The 19,944-nt window shown below is 48.0% G+C and overlaps 1 protein-coding gene across 13 annotated transcripts in view; it reads left to right on the top strand.

The window, feature by feature from the left end:
• The window catches only part of FOXN3 (forkhead box N3), a 452,985-nt gene that overhangs the window by 157,797 nt on the left and 275,244 nt on the right, over positions 1-19,944 (top strand). Inside the window, exon 1 of one of the 13 annotated variants that reach the window (XM_070796767.1) lies at positions 13,863-15,275. The exons of 11 other annotated variants lie outside the window; for them this stretch is intronic. The gene's annotated coding sequence lies outside the window, so the exon portion shown is untranslated. Of the gene's footprint in view, positions 1-13,862; positions 15,276-15,296; positions 15,800-19,944 lie in introns of those variants that run through there. One more of the 13 variants, XM_070796768.1, reaches the window with a different exon arrangement.

Here is a 19,944-nt window from a genome sequence, read left to right as displayed (position 1 = left end):
GTGGTTGGCCCACCCCACAGATGTGGAGGGATAGCAGATCGGGAGGAATCATGTATGAGGGTGAGGGCCGACGGTAAATTATACTCAGAAAACAGTTCTCCTGTCGTGCCTTCAGAATGCACACACCGGGGAATGAGCGATTCATTTACGGTGCACGTGTCCCTCAGGACTAACCCTGTTTTATGACTGACATAGAGGCAGGGAAGTGAAAACACTGGCATGACCTCTCCAAACCAAGCCACTGGGGGAAACAGCCCTCGAACCCAAATTCCTTTCTGCTAGCTCACTGGGCCGCTGTTCCATTAAACCATCCTAGGCCGTCGGGATCTGGTGTAAATGCTCTGGTGGCCTTTGTCATCCTCTTTTCTCTAAGGGGTCAGCTAGTAAACAGTTTAGGCTTTGCAGGCTCTACGGTTTCTGTTGGGACAGCTCCTCTCTGCCTAGGTCTTGGGAAAGCAGCCCTTGATGGCTGGGGCTTCGCTTGAAACAATTTTACTTACAAACACAGGCATTGAGTGGACCGGATGGGCTGGCAGGTTGTAGGCTGCTGTCGAAGGTCCCCTCCTCTTCGTTCCTGATGTTGGGCGGGGAAGTCAAGTGAGCCATGAGAAATGTTCCGTTTGAACACTTGAGCAGGCTCTGAAGTTGGGTCCAGGCTGATGTGTAAATGACGTCCATGGCTGGGAAGACTGGCTGGTGAGGACAAAATTGGGAAGTGCGTGTTCAAGCAATCGACTGTGTAGCTGACAAGCGGCAGATGGCCGGTCATCCCGTGAACAGGGATGTGGTTTCCAGGGAGACGTGTTGGGAAGACTCTGGAAAATTCAGGGCATGTGAACCCCTGAACGAACCAGCCTGGGGGTGTTTTCCACCATGGAGGGCATAGTTACATCACCTGCCAACCCAGCCAGAATGATCCAGTCTGCTGCAGCTCTGCCTACAACCCACAGATCATCCCATGTCTTCCACCTGAATGTGGACGCAGGGAAGGCCCGATGCCTGCACGCGCTGCAGTGGGCACTCGCTCTGCCTTGTCGTTCACGGCAATGAGCAGCTTTTTCATGGGCAGCAGAGTGCTGGGCGTGGTGCCATCCTCCTGCTTCAGGACAATGGTGCATCCTGAAATGCATCACCAGAGATGACGGATACCTGTCCCCTGAGCAAAACAGGTACGTCTGAAAAGAAAACGGCTTAAACACTGGCTGTTGGGCTTCCCTGGTGGTGCAGGGGTGGAGAGTCTACCTTGCGATGCAGGCGACCCCAGTTCGATCCCTGGTCTGGGAAGATCCCACGTGCCTCGGACAAACTAAGCGCTTGCACCACAACCAGCACCCACGGGCCACAGCCGCTGCAGCCTGCGTGCCCCAGAGCCCGAGCTCCGCAGCCGGAGGACCTCGCAGGGGGAAGGCCCTGCCCTGCAGAGTAGCCGCACTTGTCGCAACTCGAGAAAGCCCACGTGGAACAGTGAAGACCCAGCACAGTCAAAAATTAACTAACCAAATCAATAAATAAACTTTTTTAAAAAATAAAAAAAAAAAACCTTTGCCATCTGTGTGTTCGGCTGCCCTGCGACAGCCCTGCCTAGGAACGTGCGTTCTCCAGGGGCAGCCTCCTGCAAACCCTGCTGGGGTTGGCGGGTTTGGTCATTAAGGTCAGGCAAGTGTGTCGTAGGTCTGCTGTTCTGAGAGGGCGTGCCGTTTTCCTTCAGCAGAGAAAGCACGGGATCTGGGACCAAGAATAGAAAAGTTTCTCTGCAGATCTTCTGGGAGTTGTAGAAACTATCAAGACATCCTAATTAATTCCAGGAAAGAATTTCGATGGTTTCTTGATAGCTTAAACCATAAAGAAAGAAAAGAAGAAAAGCTTTAATCGTTCTGCTTGGGAGAAAATGTACCAGCATTAGGCACAGTTGATGTAAATAATGAGTGGAATAATTCCTAATGTTGGCTCTTAACTCTTGTTCTATTAGGATTCTCCTCGTGTTTTCCCTTAGAATGGTAAACACTCGTACAGCGTTTACCCTGTGCCAGGCATCCGTGTCGGTGCTTTACAGACGTCCCTTTATTTGATCCTCCTGGCAGCCCTCTGAGGGAGATAGTATTATACCCCCCTTTTACAGGTGAGGGCAGAAAGGCCCCCAGAGGTGAAAGGACTTGGCCAGGCCCTCAGGTCTGACTGGGGCTGCAAAGCTTGCGTGCTCGCCCAGCCTGCGGTCTGTCTTCTAAGTGGACGTCGTGGCGGTCAAAGCGAAGGGTGCACCCCTTCCAGCGGTCCACCGATTCCTAGGACATCTCTGTCAGTCCTCCGGCTCTCAGTCAGCGAAGGTGTCTAGCGCTTACTGTGCGCTGGGCAGGACTCTGCTCGGCCTCTCAGACGTGATGCCGGCGGGTGGCGAGGGCAGACAGCGGTGCCGGGTGGACCAGCGTCGCGCTGGGTGACGCCACCTCCGCGAACTGCCCTCAGCCTGAGAGGCTGACCTGTTTCCCGAAGGTGGACCTGTTCACTCAGCTCCCCGGACAGGTGTGTCAAGTCAGAACGCCTGGGCACTGATTTACAGGGAGAAGCGTCCCTGCCTAGAAGTGGTTTGCTGAACCTGGGACTAGGAAGGGAGGAGCTGGAGGATTTGAATGCGTGCCACTGGGAGAACCAGTTGCTCATAGCCAGCCCCCTGGGGCTTCCCTGGTGGCTCAGTGGGATAGAATCCACTGGCGATGCAGGAGACGCGGGTCAATCCCTTGGGTCTGAAAGACCCCCTGGAGGAGGAAATGGCAACCCACTGCAGTGTTCTTGGGTGGGAAATCCCATGGACAGAGGAGCCTGGAGGGCTACAGTCTGTGGGGACGCAAAAGAGCCGGACACGACTGAGCGACTGAATGACAGCAGTTGTTGCTGAGGCCCCGGCCTGAAGGCCGGGGTAAGGCTGCCAGTGCTCTGGGCTGGCTCGGACAAAGGTCTTGCCTTTGTGAAGCCTGTAATGGCCCGGGTACCCTGGTCCCCCTCCCCCTCTCTCAGCCTTCTCTCCCTTTGAGGAAGACCCTGGGTTCTTTAGGTATGTTAATACAGCCTACCCTGCCAGCTAGGGGCTGGGTGTTCTCTCCCCTTGAGACTAGTGCATGTGTTAGCAGCTCAGTTGTGTCTTTGTGACCCTTTATGACCCCATGGACTGTGGCCCACCAGGCTGCTCCATCCATGGAATTCTCCAGGCATGAATACTGGAGTGGGTTGCCATTCCCTTCTCCAGGGGATCTTCCTGATCCAGGGATCGAACCCAGGACTCCTGCATTGTAGGCGGATTCTTTACTGTCTGAGTCCCTGAGGAAGCCCCCATCAGAACCAAGACAGTTTTTTCCGTTCATGGGGGGTAGGACAGAGGTGGGACCTGGGGGTGACACTGAGCACCAGATGTGAACAGTGACACTTGGTTAGGGGCACAGTCAAAAGCCAGGCTTCCTGGGCTCCTCCTGGCTCCCCTGCAGGCCCCTCAGAGATGGTAAATCACGTGTGGCTTTACTGTACCATCGTTTGTATCATTAAATGAGCGGTACCAAGGGAGAGCAGACCGGGTCCTGAGTGCAGAGGCTGCGGGTGTTGGGCGAAAAGGCCTCAGAGCGGGGCAGGCGGACGCAGGCGTGTTCTGAACTGAAGTGGGGGCGGCCCTGGCTAGGGGAGCCCCGGGCTGGCCCGGCTGAAGCAGACGGAGGGCTGGCGCTTCCGCCGTGCTCTCAGCCTTCACTTGGGGCTGTCTTCTCTGCCGTCCGACCATGTCCAGTCTTCTGCCTGACTCCTCCTTAAAGTGCTCTTGGACGCCGGGACCCACTATCCCTATCTGTTTCTCTGCAGTGTGATCGGCATCACCTCAACCATCAAAGGAAAGAGCTGGTCAGCGACCTGGAGGTTGTGGCTGGAAGGTGGCCCAGTGCAGAGTCTCATGTTGCCCGTGCACGAGGGTTGCACCCTCAGCTCTGCAGGGAGCTGACACATGGCTCCCTGTCCCCAGAGCCCTCCCAGGAAGCTCCTGCAGCGGCCAGGGGCCAGGGAGGCCCACCTGGATCAGAGAGAGGGTGGCCCTTCACTTTCTTGCCTTGGTGGGGGCCGGCCGACCACGAAGCAGAACTGGGCAGGCAGGATGGTCTCCTGGTTCAGAGACTGTTGGCTCAGACTGCTGGGTTCACTCTCCGCTCTGTCGCCTCTTACTTGAAGGAACCGCTTTTCTATTTTTCAAGTTTTTGGCTGAGCCACGTGGCATGTGTGTTCTTTGTTCCCTGACCAAGATTTGAAACTGTGTGCCCCCTGAAATGGCAGAAACAGAGTGTCTTAATCACTGGGCTGCCAGGGAAGGCCTGTTAGCTGAGTAACCTTTGGAGTTACTCATTTTAACCATCTTGGAGCCCAGATCTCTCATCTGTAAAATGAGGATACTAGTACCTGCCTCCCAGAGCTGTTGGCCGTCAGAGGAGATGATTAACCCATGAGAAGCGATGGGCCGGGCACACAGTAGGCACACACGGGGCAGATGTGGGCTGTGTGTGGCCTGAAGTCTGTTCAATCTGGGCCAGGAGGGAACTTGGAAAAGGACGTGAAATTGCAAATGTGGAACCAGGTATAAGTCAGCCTTTTTTTCCAACGATAAAAGAAAACACAAAAAGTGTATGATTACAAAGCTGACATCCTAAACATCATGAAATCAAAACAAAGTAATGTTAGCGTATGTCTGTGTTACTTCACTTCCTACGTTTTTGGGGCTGTGTACTCCCTTTCTGGATGTGATCATTTCTTCAGTGATTTTGGAATCCACTTTCTCTCTAGAGACCTAGCGAGATAGTCCATCCATTCCTCTGGCATGGCTGCGTTGACTTGAAAAAGTAGTCACAACCTATAAGTTGAGAGTTTTATGTTTTATTTGGTGGGAATTTTTCGGATTTCAAGCCCAGGAGACAGCATCTCAGTGACGCCGAGAGAACTGTTCTGAGGAGGACGGGGGAGGAGTCAGGTTAGATAGAAGTTCGCAGCCAGGGGCAGGTGCTCTGAACACCATAGATTATTGTTAATTAAGGAAAATCAGATATCTCAAGTAAAGGGATTTAGTGCTTTTCTACGTATGGGAAGATGCAACAGTCTGGGCTTGCTGAAACCATTCCTTTCGTGTGCATCTCAGCTCTCTGGGGCCAGCATCCTTTGGTTTGATGTTCGCATCCTGAGCTCCTTGCTCACCATAGGGAGTGGCGGCAGTTTGCGGTGGCAGCTCCGAGGCTGATGGCTCCCAGATAGCAGGCATTGTCCTCCTGGGCTCAGAATTCATATGTGAAGGCTCGGAATCCCTGATGGCTGTGACAGCCTTGTTTATTGATACGGCAGGAAATACTCCATTTTGTACTTGGTTGGGATTTGTTTTTTATAATTAATAGTTTGTAAAAAAAGTTCTTTTCACTTCACAACTGGTTGTTGGTAATGTCATGTAAATTTTTAGGATTATTGTCAAATTTGGGGAAAGCTCTTTCAAGTTTTTTTCAACATATGAGCTATAAGGTTTCAGGGCATTTTAAGTGTTTCTGTGCAGTGTCTCCTTTAAATATGAAGGATGCCCATTCAACAGATTTTTGGGGGCCTTCCCAAGCCTTGGATGGGACTTGTGTGAGTGAGGGGTGCTGAGGTTTAACTTTCAGTATTCCATGGTAAATTTTCCTCTGAGTACACAATAAGTGTTAACTAGATTATATTTTGAAGAAGGCAATGGCACCCCACTCCAGTACTCTTGCCTGGAAAACCCCATGGACGGAGGAGCCTGGTGGGCTGCAGTCCATGGGATCGCGAAGAGTTGGACACGACTGAGTGACTTCCCTTTCATTTTTCACTTTCATGCATTGGAGAAGGAAATGGCAACCCACTCCAGTGTTCTTGCCTGGAGAATCCCATGGATGGAGGAGCCTGGTGGGCTGCAGTCCATGGGGTCGCTAAGAGTCTGACAGGACTGAGCGACTTCACTTCACTTTTCACTTTCATGCATTGGAGAAGGAAATGGCAACCCACCCCAGTGTTCTTGCCTGGAGAATCCCAGGGACGGGGGAGCCTGGTGGGCTGCCGTCTATGGGGTCGCACAGAGTTGGACACGACTGAAACGACTTAGCAGCAGCAGCAGCAGCAGATTATATTTTACTATGTTTGCTGACATCTTAGTTTCACACTTTTAGATTAACTAAAGAATGAATTCTCATTGACACTAAATAGAATCTTAATTTAGTTAAATTTGTGCAACAGTTATTTCTCCAGAATAATTTTTTGGCTGTCTACTTTTATCAGCCTACGTCACACTGACCATTGGGAGCCTTTGATGACATGAAGCAGATAACAGCTCAGTGTCTTCATGTAGCAACTACACAATGAGCTAAGCCTCTGTGGTCACCATCACCTTCCAGTCACCATCAGATCTGGAAATGGGCACTTGGGGATATGAAGTTCAGATATTGTCCCTCTGGGAGGTTGACATGGGCTTGGCATCAAGTCAAACTCTGAGACCTGAGTGAGAGTCAGCAGTTCAGTTCAGTTCAGTTGCTCAGTTCTGTCCCACTCTTTGCAACCCCATGGACTGAAGCAAACCAGGCTTCTCTGTCCATCACCAACTCCTGGAGTTTACTCAAACTCATGTCCATCTAGTTGGTGATGCCATCCAACCATCTCATCTTCTGTCATCCCCTTCTTCTCCTGCCCTCAATCTTTCCCAGCATCAGGGTCTTTACCAGTGAATTATTTTGCATCAGGTAGCCAAAGTATTGGAGCTTCAGCTTCAGCATCAGTCTTTCCAATGAATATTCAGGACTGATTTCCTTTAGGATTGACCGGCTGGATTTCCTTGCAGTCCAAGGGACTCTCAGGAGTCTTCTCCAACACCACAGTTCAAAAGCATCAGTTCTTCTGCACTCAGCTTTCTTTACAGTCCAACTTTCACATCCATACATGACTACTGGAAAAGCCATAGCTTTGACTAGACAGACCTTTGTTGGCAAAGTAATGTCTCTGCTTTTTAATATGCTGTCTAGGTTGGTCATAGCTTTTCTTCCAGGGAGCAAGCATCTTTTAGTTTCATGGCTGCAGTCACCATCTGCAGTCATTTTTGAGCCCAGAAAAATAAAGTCTGTCACTGTTTCCATTGTTTCCCCATTTATTTGCCATGAAGTGATTGGACCGGATGCCATGATTTTAGTTTTCTGAATGTTGAGTTTTAAGCCAACTTTTTCACTCTCTTTCACTTTCATCAAGAGGCTTTTTAGTTCCTCTTCACTTTTTGCCATAAGAGTGGTGTCATCTGCATATCTGAGGTTATTGATATTTCTCCTGGCAATCTTGATTCCAGCTGGTGCTTCATCCAGCCCAGCGTTTCTCATGATGTGCTCTGAATGAAAGTTAAATAAGCAGAGTGACTATACAGCCTTGATGTACTCTTTTCCCGATTTGGAACCAGTCTGTTGTTCCATGTCCCATTCTAATTGCTGCTTCTTGACCTGCGTACAGATTTCTCATGAGGCAGGTAAGGTGGTCCAGTATTCTCATCTCCTGAAGAATTTTCCACATTTTGTTGTGATCCACAGAGTCAAAGGCTTTGGCGTAGTCAATAAAATGGAAGTAGATGTTTTTCTGGAACTTTCTTGCTTTTTTGATGATCCAGTGGACGTTGGCAATTTGATCTCTGGTTCCTCTGCTTATTCTAAAACCAGCTTGAACATCTGGAAGTTCTTGGTTCACATGTTGTTGAAGCCTTGCTTGGAGAATTTTGAGCTTTACTTTGCTAGCGTGTGAGATGAGTGCAATTGGGCGGTAGTTTGAGCATTCTTTGGCATTGCCTTTCTTTGGGATTGGAATGAAAACTGACCTTTTCCAGTCCTGTGGCCACTGCTGAGTTTTCCAGATTTGCTGGCATATTGAGTGCAGCAGTTTCACAGCACCATCTTTTAGGACTTGAAATAGCTTAGCTGGAATTCCATCACCTCCACTAGCTTTGTTCATAGTGATGCTTCCTAAGGCCCACTTGACTTCACATTCCAGGATGTCTGGCTCTAGGTCAGTGATCACACCATCGTGTTTATCTGGGTCATGAAGATCTTTTTTGTACAGTTCTTCTGTGTATTCTTGCCAGCTCTTCTTAATATCTTCTGCTTCTGTTAGGTCCATACTCTTTCTGTCATGTTTCATCTCAACTCTAGATGAAGCTTGCCTCCCCTCTAGCTATGAATTCTCTACAGTTAATCTCCATTCAAGAATTCTGCCTTCATCAATAATGCTCTATTAATATGGGCAAATTTATACTTTCAGGCTTACTTTACAAAAATCATTTATTTATTTGGCTGTTTCAGGTCTTTTTGCCTTTTTGTTGTGATCATGGGGTTCTTGAGGCAAGCATACTGAAGTGGTTTGTGATTCCCTTCTCCAGTGGACCACGTTTTGTCTGTCCTGACCAGCAGGGACGTGCCCTTCCGCCTCTCCACGTAGCTCAGTTGCGGCACGGGTGATCTCTCTTCGTAGCGGATGGACTCTCTAGCTGTGAGGCGTGGGCACAGTCGTCGCAGCCTTTGAGCTTAGTTATTCTGTAGCATGTGAGATGTTCGTCCCCCACCCAGGAATTGAACCCACATTCCCTGCATTGCAAGGTGGGTTATTCACCACTGGACCACTGGGGAAGTCCCCATTCAGCCATACTTTTAAAACGCTCAGTGATAATATTAACTTCATGTATTTCTCCCAGATCTTTTTATTCCTATCAAGTCCAGCCACTGTTTGGCAAACATACTGTTTTCTCCGTTTCTTTTTAGTGATTGACAATGTTGTATGAGTTTCAGGTGTACGGCACAGCGATTCAGTCATACATATATATTCATAAGCATATGGATCTGCATTCTTTTTCAGATTCTTTTCCTTTATAGATTATTGTAAAATACTGAGCACAGCTCCCTGTGCTGTAGCTTCTTGTTCTTTATCTACTTTATATATATATAGTAGAGTATAGTGAAAGTCACTCAGTTGTGTTCAACTCTTTGCAACCCAATGGACTATACAGTCCATGGAATTCTCCAGGCCAGAATACTGGAGTGGGTCGCCTTTCCCTTCTCCAGGGGATCTTCCCAACCCAGGGATCATACCCAAGTCTCCTGCATTGCAGGCAGATTCTTTAGCAGTTGAGCCACCATGGACGGCCAAGAACATTGGAGTGGGTAACCTCTCCCTTCTCAAGTGGATCTTCCCGACCCAGGAATTGAACCAGGGTCTCCTACATACCAACTGAGCTATGAGGGAAGCCCAGACTGTGTATATATTAATCCCAAACTCCTAACTTATCCCTCCCCTCCTTTTCCCCTTTGGTATCTGTAAGTTTTTCCCTATGTGCAGTCGATTTCTGTTTTGTAAATAACTTCTTTTTTTTTTAAGATTAGTTTTCTCTATTTTGTAACATTAAAGACTTGACTTGGGCAGAAACATCCGTGGACAGGGAGTCAAGAAGTGGGATCCATCACTAAGTCCGTGTGGGGATGTGGTGGGATGCTTTGGGGTACGGATGACAGAAAATTCAGCTCAGTCAGTGTCCAGACAAGAGAGGACGTGTGTTGGCTTCCGCGCTGAGTGCTGGCTGGACCTGCCTTTTCTTCAGGAGCCGTCCAGTGCCTTAGGAGCTGATGATGGGGTCAGTCCAACCCAAACTACAAGACTGCAGAATTCGGGATGCTCTTGGGAAGGCAGAGGAGAATACACCCCGGAAAGGATATTACCTGTGTATGCTCTGATACGTGGCCCTAAGTCACTTCTCTGGGCTTCAGTTGTCCCCTTACTTACAGGGCTTGCACATTGCCTAGAGCCCCTGCTCTGCAATAAGAGGAGCCGCTACGATGAGACGCCCACGACCACACTAGAGAGTAACCCCCGCCCCCAGAACTAGAGAGAGCACGCGGCAGCGGTGAAGACCCGATGCAACTGCGAAGAAACAGCTTTTCAAAAAAGAAAATAAATTAGGGGGCTTGTCTGAGTCCATGAGTGAAGTCCTTCTTAAGCGTCACCTTTAAGGTTTTATTTATTAACTGGTTTTTGTAATGAATGACCAAACCTTTTTCAGGCCAGTACTGTAAAGCTGAATATGTTTAGATAAGTCAGGGCAGTCAGTCTTAGTAACTTTCTTCCTACCCAGGAGTTGTAGATTTTCATCTACAAAAAGGGGCAGTGGAGGATGTGAGGAAGGAGCCCCAGAAAATGATTTAGAAACCTTGCTTTTACTGAGTAAAGCGTGCTTTGTTTGTGGCCAGCGTAACTTGGTTGTTCGTTCACAGCAGATCCAGGAAGGTCTGCTGCGGCTGCTGCTGCTGCTAAGTTGCTTCAGTCGTGTCCGACTCTGTGAGACCCCATAGACGGCAGCCCACCAGGCTTCCCCATCCCTGGGATTCTCCAGGCAAGAACACTGGAGTGGGTTGCCATTTCCTTCTCCACCAGGAAGGTCCTGGCATGGCTTATTTTTCCTCCCATAACCATTGGAGGTTCAGCTAGGAAGCTGGTATCACAAAGAAGCCGAGCGTTTTGATTTGGCTTCAGAGGGAGCTGGTGTTGGCAGAAGCCAGAGAGGGACTCTAAATGGCAACGGAATCAGATCCCTGTGGATTTGAGGGCTTCTCAAGAGCGAACCCACAGACCTCAACTTCTACTTCACCCACTTTTTACGGACCCTTTGGCCAGTCTGGACTGGGATTCCAGCAGTGGCCGCAGGACAGCTTTCAGGAAGTATCCGGGGTGGTTCCTGAGAGAATGAACTCCTGGGCCTTGGTACCCAAAAGTTTTGGGACATGGAGGTGACATGGTGCTGCAGATGGCAGTGCGCTATGGGAGTGTGTTTTCTCCATCTCTAGTGTGCAAGGCTGTGTGCAGACTCTGAGGACCTGGGGTTCCAAGACTGCTTTAGTGGGGAGTCTTGGATATATGGGATAGGATGTATGTCCAGGATATATGGGAAGAAGTCCTACTAATCTAATGAGTAGGACAGTCAGTATATTTTTGTCGTTGCTAGCTCATTTTGGGACATATTTATAGAGCTGGCAAAGGTTGATCTGTGCCTTGATCGAATTCCATACAATACAGCTTTGGGAAATTAGTTCTGGTGTGGTGGTCAGTGGTGTTTCTAAACTGTGCAGATGATTACCTCCTAACTTTGTGTGCAAAGTGAAAGAGAAAGAGTTCAGAAATGGTTTCTAGTCAAACATCTGTGCTTTGGAAGTGTGAGCTTGAAGGGAAACCGTCAGCTCCTTCTCTGTGCAGTGGGGGTCGTCTGTTGGATATCTGTCTATTAGATCTAGTCCCTTAAATCTATTTCTCACTTCCACTGTATAATCATAAGGGATTTGATTCAGGTCATATCTGAATGGTCTAGTGATTTTCTCTACGTTCTTCAATTTAAGTCTGAATTTGACAATAAGGAGTTCATGATCTGAGCCACGGTCAGTTCCTGGTCTTGTTTTTGCTGACTGTATAGAGCTTCTCCATCTTTGGCTGCAAAGAATATAATCAATCTGATTTCGGTGTTGACCATCTAGTGATGTCCATGGGTAGAGTCTTCTCTTGTGTTGTTGGAAGAGGGTGTTTGCTATGACCAGTACATTCTTTTGGCAAAACTCTATTACCCTTTGCCCTGCTTCATTCTGTACTCCAGGGCCAAATTTGCCTGTTACTCCAGGTGTTTCTTGACTTCCTACTTTTGCATTCTAGTCCCCTATAATGAAAAAGACATCTTTTTTGGGTATTAGTTCTAAAAGGTCTTGTAGGTCTTCATAGAACCATTCAACTTCAGCTTCTTCAGCAATACTGGTTGGGGCATAGGCTTGGAATACTGTGATATTGAATGGTTTGCCTTGGAAACGAACAGAGATCATTCTGTCGTTTTTGAGATTGCATCCAAGTACTGCATTTCGGACTCTTTTGTTGACCATGATGCCTACTCCATTTCTTCTAAGGGATTCCTGCCCACAGTAGTAGATATAATGGTCATCTGAGTTACCTGATGAACTATGGATGGAGATTCATGACATTGTACAAGAGAAAGGGATCAAGACCATCCCCATGGAAAAGAAATCCAAAAAAGGAAAATGGCTGTCTGGGGAGGCCTTACAAATAGCTGTGAAAAGAAGAGAAGTGAAAAGCAAAGGAGAAAAGGAAAGATATACCCATTTGAATCCAGAGTTCCAAAGAATAGCAAGGAGAGATAAGAAAGTCTTCCTCAGAAATCAATGCAAAGAAATAGAGGGAAACAACAGAATGGGGAACACCAGAGATCTCTTCAAGAAAATTAGAGATACCAAGGGAACATTTCATGCAAAGATGGGCTCGATAAAGGACAGAAATGGTATGGACTTAACAGAAGCAGAAGATGTTAAGAAGAGGTGGCAAGAATACACAGAAGAACTGTACAAAAAAGATCTTCAGGACCCAGATAATCACAGTGGTGTGATCACTGACCTAGAGCCAGACATCCTGGAATGTAAAGTCAAGTGGGCCTTAGGAAGCATCACTATGAACAAATCTAGTGGAGGTGATGGAATTCCAGTTGAGCTATTTCAAATCCTGAAAGATGATGCTGTTAAACTGCTTCACTCAATATGCCAGTAAATTTGGAAAACTCAGCAGTGGGCACAGGACTGGAAAAGGTCAGTTTTCATTCCAATCCTGAAGAAAGGCAATGCCAAAGAATGCTCAAACTACCACACAATTGCACTCATCTCACACACTAGTAAAGTAATGCTCAAAATTCTCCAAGCCAGGCTTCAGCAATACGTGAACCGTGAACTTCCAGATGTTCAAGCTGGTTTTAGAAAAGGCAGAGGAACCAGAGATCAAATTGCCAACATCCACTGGATCATGGAAAAAGCAAGAGAGTTCCAGAAAAACATCTATTTCTGCTTTATTGACTATGCCAAAGCCTTTGACTGTGTGGATCACAATAAACTGTGGAAAATTCTGAAAGAGATGGGAATATCAGACCACCTGACCTGCCTCTTGAGAAACCTATATGCAGGTCAGGAAGCAACAGTTAGAACTGGACATGGAACAACAGACTGGTTCCAAATCGGGAAAGGAGTATGTCAAGGCTGTATATTGTCACCCTGCTTATTTAACTTATATGCAGAGTACATCATGAGAAACGCTGGGCTGGATGAAGTACAAGCTGGAATCAAGATTGCCGGGAGAAATATCAATAACCTCAGATATGCAGATGACACCACTCTTATGGCAGAAAGTGAAGAGGAACTAAAGAGCCTCTTGATGAAAGTGAAAGAGGAGAGTGAAAAAGTTGGCTTAAAGCTCAACATTCAGAAAACGAAGATCATGGCATCAGGTCCCATCACTTCATGGGAAATAGATGGGGAAACAGTGGAAACAGTGTCAGACTTTATTTTGGGGGGCTCCAAAATCACTGCAAATGGTGAATGCCACCATGAAATGAAAAGACGCTTGCTCCCTGGAAGAAAAGGTATGACCAACCTAGACAGCATATTCAAAAGCAGAGACATTACTTTGCCAACAAAGGTCCGTCTATTCAAGGCTATGGTTTTTCCTGTGGTCGTGTATGGATGTGAGATTGGACTGTGAAGAAAGCTGAGCACTGAAGAATTGATGCTTTTGAACTGTGGTGTTGGAGAAGACTCTTGAGAGTCTGTTGGACTGCAAGGAGATCCAACCAGTCCATTCAGAAGGAGATCAGCCCTGGGATTTCTTTGGAAGGACTGATGCTAAAGCTTAAACTCCAGTACTTTGGCCACCTCATGCAAAGTGTTGACTCATTGGAAAAGACCCAGACGTTGGGAGGGATTGGGGGCAGGAGGAGAAGGGGATGACAGAGGATGAGATGGCTGGATGGCATCACTGACTCGATGGACATGGGTTTGGGTAAACTCGGAGAGTTGGTGATGGACAGGGAGGCCTGGTGTATTGCATTCATGGGGTCGCAAAGAGTCGGACACGACTGAGTGACTGAACTGAACTGAACTGACGATGAAGACTGGAGAGAGGGAGTAGATTGTTCCTTGAGTTGTTCTTTCTGAGGATCCATCCAAGGGGCAGATGGGGCAGACTTGGCCTGGCCTCTGGAGTTGTCAACTGTCGTATGTTTTTTTCCCCAAAACTTCATGCTTTATAATTCAGCCAGGAGCACGGGGCTGGCATGTGACCACTGCACTGGGACCTTTGGCATTTTGTAGATAGGTTTGCCATTTACTGAATGATGTCCATTTCTGTGTGGCATCAGGAGCTAAGCCTGTGGAAGTAGAAAGTGTGTCTATGGTTAGTGGTCTATTTGAAAAAGGCTATGCAAAAACCAAATCAAAGAAACCCAAAAGTGTCTTGCCCAAGGAGCTCGATAGGTAGATTGCAAGCAACAAGCCGTCTTCTGTGAGCTTGGAAATTAGATCTTGGATACCCCAAATGGGAGAGGTCAGTGCCAGAGACGGTGGGCTGTGCAGGCCAGAGAGACTTGTGGTCTTCCTTTTCATTGCAGCTCTTAGCACCAATTATTCACCACCAGCAAATAATTTCTTTATTTTATATTACTGCATTCATTTCACATTTTGGCTGTGCTGCACAGCTTGCAGAATCTGCATTCCCCAACTAAGAACTGAACTCTTACGGCAATGAAAACTCCGAATCCTAACCACCAGGCCACCAGGGAACTCCCGTCACTGAACTTCTTGAAGCCTCCATGTCCTCATCTGTAGAAGAGGATGACAGCCCCTCCCCGGGCAGGATCATGGAAGAACACGATCAATGCTGCCGTTGGAGCTCCTGGCTTGGTGCCTGGCACACGGGGAGCATTGGAGAGCTGGTGCTCTGTGTGCTGGGTGGGTCTTTGGGTCGTAGTACTTGGTGTTCCGCCTTGAACATCCTCAGGCAAAACCAACCATCCCTCGGCCTCAGGCCAGTGAGGAGTAAGGAGTGGAAGCAGGGCCCTGGACCAGTGGGTCTGCTGCGGATGCGGGAGCGGCACAGCCTGTCTGTCAGACTTGTTGCTCGGGAAGGGCCCCCTGTGGCTTGGTTTCAAAGCGCTGCATTGTCCCCGCCCTTCCCGGAGAGGTGACAGAAATGTAGTCAGCGGCGAGCTGTAGGGACACGGAGACTTCACCAGGACGCCACTTCCGACGTCGCCATTTCTTCGGATGGAATCGGGCTTTCACACGTTTGATGCAGACGCCGACGACCACAGCGAATCTGCAGGAACTCTCGTGCCCAGACGACCAGAAGAATGGCTTCCCCCTCGACACAGAAACGTGGGTAAAATCACACCAAGCACACGAGGAGCCCCCAGGCTGCTGGCGGGCGGTGGCCGAGCACTGTGCTGTCAGTATGGCAGGACTCCTCTCGCTTTGAAAAGAAAAACTTGCTTCGCCCTTTCAGGCAGCGGAAATGGCCGGACCAGTCTTTAGTTCACAGGCTAGAAACTGAAAACAACGTGACAGGCTTTCCTTAAATGGAGACGCAGCTTGGCCGGGTCTCAGGTTGAAGTGCAAGCCCGGGTCTCAGTTGGCCTTCCGTGGGGTGCTTCTCGTGTGTTATGCGGGCTTCCTCTGCCTACAACCGGGGAGTCATTCGTTTTTCTCCCCCTGTCATCTCGAGGTGTGTACAGGGCACGACCGAGCCTCCGACCTTTCTGCTTTCACTTTTGGTTATGCAGAACCTCCATCTGGCGGTATTTGACTATGAGTGTTTTCTGTGGCTTTTCTGTGGCTCCTGTTCAAAGTATTCAAAGCAGTTTAAAAATACATAATGTTCAGCGATCTGACCAAGAACTAATGTAAGTACTTATTTGAGGACTATTTTGGGGGAAAAAAAAATACCGATTAGATTTGAACCTCTTTAACTCTTACTGCGTCTTGGAAATAGATACTAAGATTTAAAAAACAAAAGGTTTGAAAAATACAGGACTACTTCTCCAGAGTCATAATTCTTGGAGTGGTGACAGCAGTTACAAACAGCACAGTTTGTACAAACAGAAGAGCTAAAATTCTTTATTTAATATTAAACAGGAAAGTGGAAGCCGTGTGCAGCCATGTGGTGGGTTCCCAGCAAACCTGCTGCTGGGTTTATCTTCGCTGAGCAGCCAAAATGAGACATTTCCCCTTTTATTCTTTGAGTTTTCATGAAAATCTCCACCAAAACATGACCACTGGAAGCAGGTTCTGTCTTGTTAGATTTTAAAACAAGCCGTGTCCACTATAACCTAGGGACATTTGGAAGCCAGTTGCCACCCTCTCCGAGAGAGTGAAAGCACTTCTGTTTCGGCTTTGTGTAGGGTTGTCACTCACCCAACATGTGCATCTGAATATTCTTTCCGAAGACCTGGGCTTCATTTTAAGGTCAGCCTTCAATTTCGAGAGAATATAATTTGCTGCTATTTTTAGAGCATCATGATTGCTCGTAACAACTAATGGAAAAAACTCTACAGAGAAATAAATGTGTAACAGCTGTGTCTGCTTAAACTTGATTAAAGGCAGTGAAAAAAAAAAAGCAAACAGAAGAGTGAATGTGACAATGGATGGAGGGAGAGACAAGCACCCCTCATTGTGGAAAGTTTTACAGACGTAAGGCGCTCTTCTTTGGAGGCCAGAGGTGGCTGTGTTTAAAGTTTACTTTCCTGTTTGTCTTGAGTGGGATCAGTGTTGCAGTGAATAATTTATAGGCAGCATGAATGAGCTCATTAGTCACCTTTTCAGACTTTAAATGAGTTTTGTGGTTGTCATTACTCGAGCCTTCTGTTCAGCCGCCGAGCAAAATGACAGTTTGGCAGTTGGCTGCCTTGTTGTTGGGCAGTCTGCTCCCCGCTCAGGTCGGTGTTGCTTTTGTGTTTCCTTGAAACCTTCCCCTTCTCTCCCTGCACCGGAGATGCTCACGTTTCAGATTCCTTTTGCACCCCCAGTTTAAATGAGTTTTTTGGGGATTAAAAAAAAATCTTTCAGTTGTGTCTGCCAGAGAGAATGCAGTAGATAGAGTGAGCTTTTCCCTCCCTAGCAACTCTCGTGTATGATTCCCTTTGTGCTCCCATTGATCCTCAGATTCTCCAACAGCAATAAGCTCTGGAGTCCTCGCTGGACGGCTGAGCTGGGCTGTCACACGGGGGCAGGCGCTGCAGGCCGGGAGATGTCACCGGAGTTTGGAGGGGAGTGGGGTCTGTCGGAGTAGGTTCTCATCATTCAAGTCCTCAACAATCCATGTGCTGTGGGTGGGTGTGGTTGAAGAAACTTATTCCAGCAAATCTGCCTGGCCGGATTATCAAGGCCAAAGAATCGTGTTTTTCCTATAAAGAGGTCGACCCGATGACCTTTCAAGAGCCCAGCCATATCATTGGGAATGGCCATTGCTTCTTCCCCAGCTCTACATCCTCCCAGTTCTAGGTCATTACGAGAAAGTCGAATGGTTGCAGCTGCCTCCTCACCGTGGCCTTGGAGACTTGTGGTGGGGGGGGGAGGCTGGTACATAGGGAGGATGAGCCTGAGCATGCCAAGAGCAGGTGGAGTTTCTTTGGAACTCATGTCATGATGTTCATCCCTCCTTTTGACCTTGGCTGGGGGAGCCTCCAGAGAGCTCTGACATCCACGCTCTGGGACTGGACTCCATCTGGAAGTCCAGGGCTCTGTGGCATGCCCACCTTGGCCCTCGATCACCTCTGCTGGCACTCCTGGGGCATGGATGCTTGCATGGGAAGTCTCAGCCAACTGCCTGGACCCACATGCTGAGGCCCCCTGACGTTAGCTACAAGCAACGGGCACCCATGGCTGCCGTCAGCGGTGTGGGCAGCACCCTCTTCCAGGAGCCACACTGTTAGCCAGCTGGCCCAGCACTGGGTGGGCACGGAGGAAGGCTGCTCAGGGCTCCTCTCTGGAAGAAATGCCAATGTAGAAAGGATGCCTGGTTGTCCAGGGGCCAAATCCTCGGAACCAATCAGAGTCACATGTCTTTGAGTATAGAGAAATGAGGGGTGCGCCCACAGAAAGACAGCAATCCATTTGACGGCTTCCTCCTCAGTCTCCCCCTGCCCCCCGCACGGGATGGAACGTGCACAGGCACTCATGCCTCACACTTCATGGGCACGTTTTGTTTGCATCTGAATCACAGTATCAAAGGCACAAGAGATGCTATTTTTGGAAGGAGGAGGGTTTTCAAAACTGAAAGTGCCGGTGAACTGCGCTACCCAGTAGAGAAGAGACTTCAGGGCTGGCTGTCGTAATAAACTGAGTAAGTTGCTTCTCTTTGTCAAAGAACTTTGTCCAGCGGGGAAATATGCTGGTAATCGTTTTACACTATGTAGTGTTCCCCAGAGAGTCCAGAGAGTTCCCCAGATTTGGAGCTTCTGTGGTACTTTGTTTTAAAAAGACAATCTCACGGCAGAAGAATCGATTGTTTTCTTTCACATCCCTCTGAAAAAGTAAACTGAGAGAAGTTATTTCTTGGCATGGTTAGGACTTTGGCAGACCCGGTTACTGAAAGCCACGAGACTGAGGTGCTTGGCGTGCTTGAGGCAGAGAGGAAAACAACAAATGCTCTTAAAAATGCTGGCGGAGAAAAGGGCCGATGATGCTCCTTTCCTTTTACTAATCTGCACAGTTACTAGATGGGCTTCCCAGGTGGCTCAGTGGTAAAGAAGCCACCTGCCAGTGCAGGAGGCGTGGGTTCGATCCCTGGGTCGGGAAGATGTCCTGGAGAAGGAAATGGCAACCCACTCCAGTATTCTTGCCTGGAGAATCCCATGGACAGAGGAACCTGGTGGGCTACAGTTCATGGGGTCCCAAAGAGTTGGTCATGACTTAGTGACTAAATGACATAGTAAATAGATACCAGTTTAAGAGAGGGATAAGAAAAGAGCATTTTTTCCCCTAAGTGATTGATATTTTTGATTACCACTAATGCCACATGCTGTGAGCAGAAGAGAAGTAAAAGACAAGGTCCTTGCCTCTCAAGGCACGTGACAGTCTGACACTCAGCAGCTAGATATTTTTTTCTATTTTAAAGGTACACCATACCATACTGATTATGACATACATGCTGAAGTTTGTCTTTTTGCAACTTTGTCCTTTTTCATTCAGTTTGAAATTTCCTTTTTTCCTTCCCCCTTCTGGTCACAAGTTTTCTTGCACCCCACTGCTCCGGCCCTCCACATCCTTGACCCCTAAGAGGTTCTTGAAGAACTTGCTAAAATTTATCTGTAATCACAAAATAATACTTGTGATGCTTTCGTGGTCTTCCGTGGACATGTGCAGAGCGGCAACAAATTTGAGTCACCCAGCACACACATTCCCAGCTGAGACGGAGCAAAGCAACTCTCCCCTTTTTTGTGTCTGCTCTCCTACTGCAGACAAGCGTCCTTTGAAATGTCTCTTTAGTGTGACATTTGTGTGTGTGCTTTGTGTTGGTGGCTTTGCAGTTTGGAATGGTACCGGCTCACAGTGCTGTAGTCCTGTTTTGTGCTTGTAAGTGCTAGGGGCCGATTGCCATCTGGACAAAAGACTGGCTTTTCTTGTGTTTGATAAGCTTTGTTTAGACATGAGTTCTAGCGCTGGTAGCGGTGAGATCAATGCTACTGAATCAACATATATATAAATATGTATTTATATTACATAAGGTATCTTTGAGTGCAATCAGAGAAAATAAGATAACATTCGGATCAGTTAAAGAGCAGGTGGTGACCAGTGGCTCGCAGGAACCTAACCTTAGATTTCCTCTAGGAGCAGCGGTGCAGTATTTGCTAATTCAGTGTTTAACTGAATACCGAGAGTTGACTGTAGCTAAATGGAATCCAGGTGCTCAGAGGGGCAGCCTCTTCTAGGACACACTTCTGACTGCAGGGAATATTTGCGGAGAAGCGGAAGTAGTTCTGGCCACGCCGAGTGCCTCAGCTCAGCACAGATTTTTCTATCGGATTTGAAAAAAACCTTTAAAAAAGAT

Source organism: Bos indicus, chromosome 10 (assembly GCF_029378745.1).
Source record: "Bos indicus isolate NIAB-ARS_2022 breed Sahiwal x Tharparkar chromosome 10, NIAB-ARS_B.indTharparkar_mat_pri_1.0, whole genome shotgun sequence".
NCBI lineage: Eukaryota > Metazoa > Chordata > Mammalia > Artiodactyla > Bovidae > Bos > Bos indicus.
This window is presented reverse-complemented; position numbering and strand designations above follow the sequence as displayed.